Here is a 6,022-nt window from a genome sequence, read left to right as displayed (position 1 = left end):
GAGATTTTATTTCAAATACAGGTTTTATGTTAAACATAAGACAGACTTACTTGATAGACTTTATGCACAAACACGCACAGCAGAAGGAGGGTGACACGACAGGCCTCGCGTTTCTACCTGGTCACCAGGTCGAGGCTGCATTTATAACCTCCTTCCCCCACCTGCCCGGACGCCCTGGGCCTTCAGCAAGCGCCCGAGCTGGCCCTGCTCCTTCACCCGCCTGGGCGGGCCCACCGTTGAGCAGTCCTGCCTGGACTGGGTGGTTGTGGTTCTCACTGACTTCAATTACAGCGCCTGGGGACATGAGAGACACCCTCGGGGAGCCCCCGTGGTGGAGCTGTCATCCGGTTTCCCTTTGACGGTCAAGGTTTCTCACCGCAGGCAGCTCAGGAACCCCCTTCTCTGCTGTCGATTCAGAGGTAAGAGGGATTCAAAGTGGCCGGTGGCAGCCGCAGCTCCCCGTTCTGTGGAACCACGGCTGTGTCCCGGGCGGAAGCCTCCCTCCTTTTGGAATGAAGACCTCGAGGCCAGCAGAACGGAGGTCGTGGACAGAGGAAGCAGAAACTTTGCTAGTGGGTCATTATGAAATGCTAAGATGATCAAGGGAAATGAAGGAAGATACATGATAAAAAAAAAAGTGCTTCTCATTCAAAGGCAGACTTTCCTGTATCGTTTGATTTTCATTCTTCCCAGTTCAGAGTAAACAATTTTGCTTTAATTTTTTTATGATTACCGAATAATTACAACCATTGTGAAAAGTTTAGAAAGTACAGTTAAGCAAAGAAGAGCAGCAGAAAGGGAAGGGGTGGGGGTGGGGGGGTCCCTGCTCTCACAACCCAGACAGCGCACAGCAGACGTTTCTGTGTTGCTGATACTCAGATGCTGAAGCAGGTACAGACTTATAGGTGAGGCATTGGATAATGAAACTGTTTTAAAATAAGTTCTGCACTTCATAAATGTATCAATAACTTCCTCCCATAGAACACTGACTTTTTTAGCCTTTTTTTAAATTGAAGTCTAGTTGCTCTACAAAGTCGTGCTAGTTTCTGGCTCACAGAACAGTGACTCAGTTATGCATATGTATATTCTTTTTAGGATTCTTTTTCACTGTAGGTTATTACAACTATATTCAGTACCTTGTAATATAGTGAATATAGTTCCCGTGCTGTACAGTAGGTCCTTGTTGTTTATCTATTTTATAGACAGTAGTTTGTGTCTGTTAATTCCATATTCCTTACCCCCATCCCCCTTTCCCCTCTGGTGACCAGAAGTTTGTTTTCTGTGTCTGTGAGTCTATTTCTGGTTTGTAAATAAGTTCATTTGTATCTTTCTTTGATTTCAAATATAAGTGATGCCGTGTGGTATTTTTCTTCTCTTTCTGACTTACTTCGCTTGGTATGACGAGCTCCAGGTCCATCCATGTTGCTGCGAATGGCATTATTTTACTCTTTCCATGGCTGAGTAGTATTCCATTGTATAAATGTACCACAGATTCTTTATCCAGTCATCTGTTGATGGACACTTAGGTTGCTTCCATGTCTTGGCTATTGTAAATAGTGCTGCTATGAATATTGAGGTGCATGTGTCTTTTTGAATTAGAGTTTCCTCTGGATATATGCCCAGGAGTGGGATTGCTGGATCATAGGGTAAGTCTATTTTTAGTTTAGGAAGCCTCCATACTCTTCTCCATTGGCTACACCAATTTCCATTCCCACCAGCAGTGTAGGAGGGTTGCCTTTTCTCCATACCCTCTCCAGAATGTTTTATTTGTAGACTTTTTAATGTTGGCTATTCTGACCATTGTGAGGTGACACCTCACTGTGGTTTTGACTTGATTTTCTCTAATAATGAGCGAGGTTGAACATATTTTCATGTACCTGTTGGCCATCTGGATGTCTTCTTTGGAGAAATGTCTACTTAGGTCTTCTGCCCATTTTGGATTCAGCTCCCTAGAGTAATGGAAATAAAAGCAAAAATAAACAAACGAGACATAATTGAACTTAAAAGCTTTTGCACAGCAAAGGAAACCATAAACAAAACGAAAAGACAACCTACAGACTGGGAGAAAATATTTGCAAGCCACGTGACCCACAAAGGGTTAGTTTCCAAAATACACGAACAGCTCAGACAGCTTAATACATTAAAAAAAAAAACCAACAAACAATCCAATTGAACGTTGACTTTTGATCTAAAAATATTACAGTAAAAAAAAGCTATTGGCTTACTAGGAATAAAGCTATAACAGTTTTAAGGGGACAAGAGGAGAGGAATAAATTAAGTCAGAAAAGGTAAAGGTTTTTCTGGCATCCTTCCTTCTCAAACCACACTGCCAGTCTGAGAGCCTACGTTCAAAAGTGTTCGCTGGAAGCAATTAAAGTCCTTTGTGATGGTTTAGAGCAATCTGCTGTCCTGGAAACCTGGAAGAGATGACGTTTCTACTGAGGACAGGCTCTCTTCCTGCGGAAACTTTCTCCTTGAGGACGACGTTACCAGCTGCTGGGGTCAGGAACCCCTTCACAAAACCCTGTGTCCTGGTGGTAGCTGGCGATCAGAGTTCAGAGGCCAGTGGGAGGCTGAGCCTGCGAAGATGGAGGCAGGTGGGCTGCAGGCCTGCCTCGCTGGGTGCCGGGGGCTCAGGGGCTGTGCCCACGGATTCGGGGCGTGGACGGGGACCCTGCCTTTCTGCTGGTTTGGGATTTCTGTGCTGAGGCGGAGGCGGCCGGGTCCTTTGATCTGCGTTATTTCACTGCATCGGGCGGGCGGGCAGACTGCTTTATTGCTCCTTTCTTTCGAAATTTGAAACTCCCCGAGGAGCTCTGTGTCATCACATTCTGGTCATAAAGCCCAGGGATGTGTTTCTAACTCAGGTGTCTTGTGCCTCTGAAAGGGAGCGGAAGGGCCCAGGGACTCCTCACAGCCCCTCTGGTTGAGGCCATCACCCTGCCTGTCTTCTGTTCACTGTCAGCCTCCCCCCAAACCCGCTGCAGGGCCAGAAGCTTCTCCGAGAGTCTGTGAGCTGCCGAGTCCTTCCTCATCTCCGTCCCTGTGTATCCCTCACCCCGAGGTCGGTCCTGAGCTGCACACAGCACATCACAGAACATTCTGTCCACAGGGCTGGCCCTGGAGGAAAACGAACCAATGCACTGGGCTGGGAGCAAGCCGGACACCACAGGCCTCCCGGGGCACGGGCCCTTCGGGGGGCCGGGGGGGGGCGGTAGCTTCCTCTCCCCCTGCAGTCGCCACTTCTCCCCTCCTGGATGAGCTGAGCACATGGAACTCACTTCAGAAATGCTGGTCTTCTATTTTTATATGTAGTGGCTACGATTTGCAGATTTCGTCTGCACAGCACAGGGAACCATATTCAGTATCTCATAATAACTTTAATGAAATAGAATATGAAAACCAATATATGCACATACATATGCGTGGCTGGGACGTTGTGCTGTGCACCAGAAACTGACACAGTGCAACTGGCTGTACATCAATTTTTAAAAAAGGAAGAACTGCTGGTCATCATCACCAGCATTTCTACACCAAAAGCCCACGGTTACTGTGGGAGCCAGCTTCCTAACCCCACGCTGGGTAACACGGGGTTTGTTCTCTTTGGGTTCCTCTTGTTCACAAAGAATATGCCTGATGTTCTGATGCTTTTAATCCATGCATTTGTCCATCAAAGTCACCCACACCTGCCACACACATCGTGCTGCACTAGCCCACCCCGCAGGTGTGTCAGAGCCCCGTCCCGGCGGCCGCGGTCGGTAGGGAACGCGGCACGTGTCCCTCCAGAGGGAAAAGTGAGGGTGTGAAGGATGGGCGTGGCTCCGCCACCCCCGCCCCCGTGATGGGAGACCCTTGCCAGGGGACCCTGTGGTGGGGACCCTGCCATTGTCAGTAGCAGGAGTTTCCCAAGAGCGCAAACTCCCTGTGGGCAGAGACACACCCTCAGCACAAACCCGCCCTGCGCTGCAAACACCTGGCCTGCACAGCGATTCAGGTGGAGTTTGTGGAAAAACGCAGCAGTGAAATAATAAGGCACATGCAGACGTTGGTGGGAAGCCAACAAGCAGCCAGACTGAGGGGCGAGGTCCTGGGAGGCAGCGAGCCAGCTTCGTCCTCCGCAGCAGCGGCTGTGTGTGCTCTTCTTCATCCACACGCAGCCCAAAGAGGGCCGCAGATCGAGAGCCCTCCCCCAGGGGGTCCATCACCGTCCTCCAAAAGCCAGCCCGAGCCTCCGGCAAAGCCGCCTCTCACCAGAGAACCTGTTTTGAAGGCAAAACAGTTTGAAGAGCAGGGGGAGGCACAGGGGGCCTCAACCCCTGACCTGAGACAGTGCCAACAAGTCTGGAGTCGGCCACAGGCAGACCAGGCGGCCGCCCCGGCCCCGGGGCCGCGAGAGTCAGATGGCGGGGCCAGCAGGTCGCAGCCCGTCTCAAGGGCCCACGTCGCTCCGAGCTGGTCAGCTTCTAAGTAAGTTTGTTTGTTCTTAAAAGGGAAAAAAAAGCTAACAATTATTCTTACCCCCAAATCCTAGATCACGTGAGGCTTGCTTGTAACAAATGACTACTTGAATGAAAAAGAATATGAATGGGAATCCACGCCTGCATACGGATGGGGACGACTGAGCACGACGCTGTGCGCCAGAAGCTGGCTCAGCACTGTAAACGGACTATCCTTCAACTAAAAGGAGGAAAAAAAGAACCTTCTGAGGTCTCCAGCCTATAACTGCTATTTAGGGATTTATGGCCTGCGCCCTGCACCTGAATTTCTGTTTCTGTTTGCTGCTCTGCCGATGTATTGCCCAAATAGCGTAACATTTTATCAAATTCACATTTTTAACCAGATACTCAAGGAACTTTGTGATGTTTGTTGACGTGACGATGGAAGCAGCAGACGCCTGCGGACATCCCAGGGCTCGAGGGTCCAGGTGTCGGCGAGGCGTCTCTAACGGCACCAACCAGGCCGGCCCTGAGCTCCCAGCGCACAGGCACAGGGTAAACCTGATGTGCGTTTTGAGATGCCAGGCGGGCCACGCGGGAACGCGGCAGTGCCAGCGTCAACAGTTGTGACAATAACTGTTCCAGCTCGTCCCTTGACTTCACCGAAGCATAGTAACTTCTCTCTGAAATGCAGCACCAGCGGGCAGATCACTGAGCAGAGCCCAGCCCTGACTTCATCTCCCCACCTCGCCAGGAAGGCGCCACCAGAGCCACGTAACCTCCTGTCCCCAGTCCCTCCACAGTCACCCTGGGGACCAGGATTTCTGCCTCCCTCTGGGAGCCCTTGCGGTGGATGCAGATCGTTGCAGAGCTGGTCAGGAGTGCAGCCAGTCACGTCGGCAGTGCAGGAAATCCCACATCCGGCAAAGGCGCCGAGAGTCTCCACGAGCCAGCGACGGGGAGCCGTGCAGCCCAGCTTCTCTGGCGCCGCGGCCTCACCTCTGGACACTTCGCAAGACTGGTTACACGCCACTCGCCCTGCTCGGGGCGCCCGACACCACCTCAGGCCAGCTCCTCGCGGGCCTTCTCGCACAGGCCGCGCAGCGTCAGGCCCGACCCAGCAGCGCCCGCCGCAGCTGCGGACTCGGTGATGGGTCGGGAAGACTTCGGCGTTTCTCAGGAGAATTAGCAACTCCCTGGGAGCGACTGTCTTTATTGTGAAGTAACGCAGACCGTGGAGGCGTCCGGTTGCGGATTCGGGCCTCTGTCACTGGGGACTCTCAGAACCTCAGTTTTCTCTTCTGTGCAGCAGGGCTGGTCCTCACCCCTCACACGGCTGCACCATTTTTCTGGGGCCACACGTGACAAAAGCACGGACTGCTGGTGCTGTTTGCTCTCTGCAAACCACTGGCCGCGTGAGAGGACGCCAGGCAGAGAGTCCCTGGGACCACGTGGATGGGAGCTGCGGGCCGCGTCTGGTCGTTCAGGGCCGCGCGCTGCATTCACCGCCCAGCGCGCGTTGGATTACATCCTTGGTAAATTGGTGTTCCAATCTCTCAAGTGTACAGTGTGCTTTAAATGGAAGA

Source organism: Camelus ferus, chromosome 8 (assembly GCF_009834535.1).
Source record: "Camelus ferus isolate YT-003-E chromosome 8, BCGSAC_Cfer_1.0, whole genome shotgun sequence".
Classification (NCBI taxonomy): Eukaryota; Metazoa; Chordata; class Mammalia; order Artiodactyla; family Camelidae; genus Camelus; species Camelus ferus.
Note: the sequence above shows the minus strand (reverse complement) of the source record.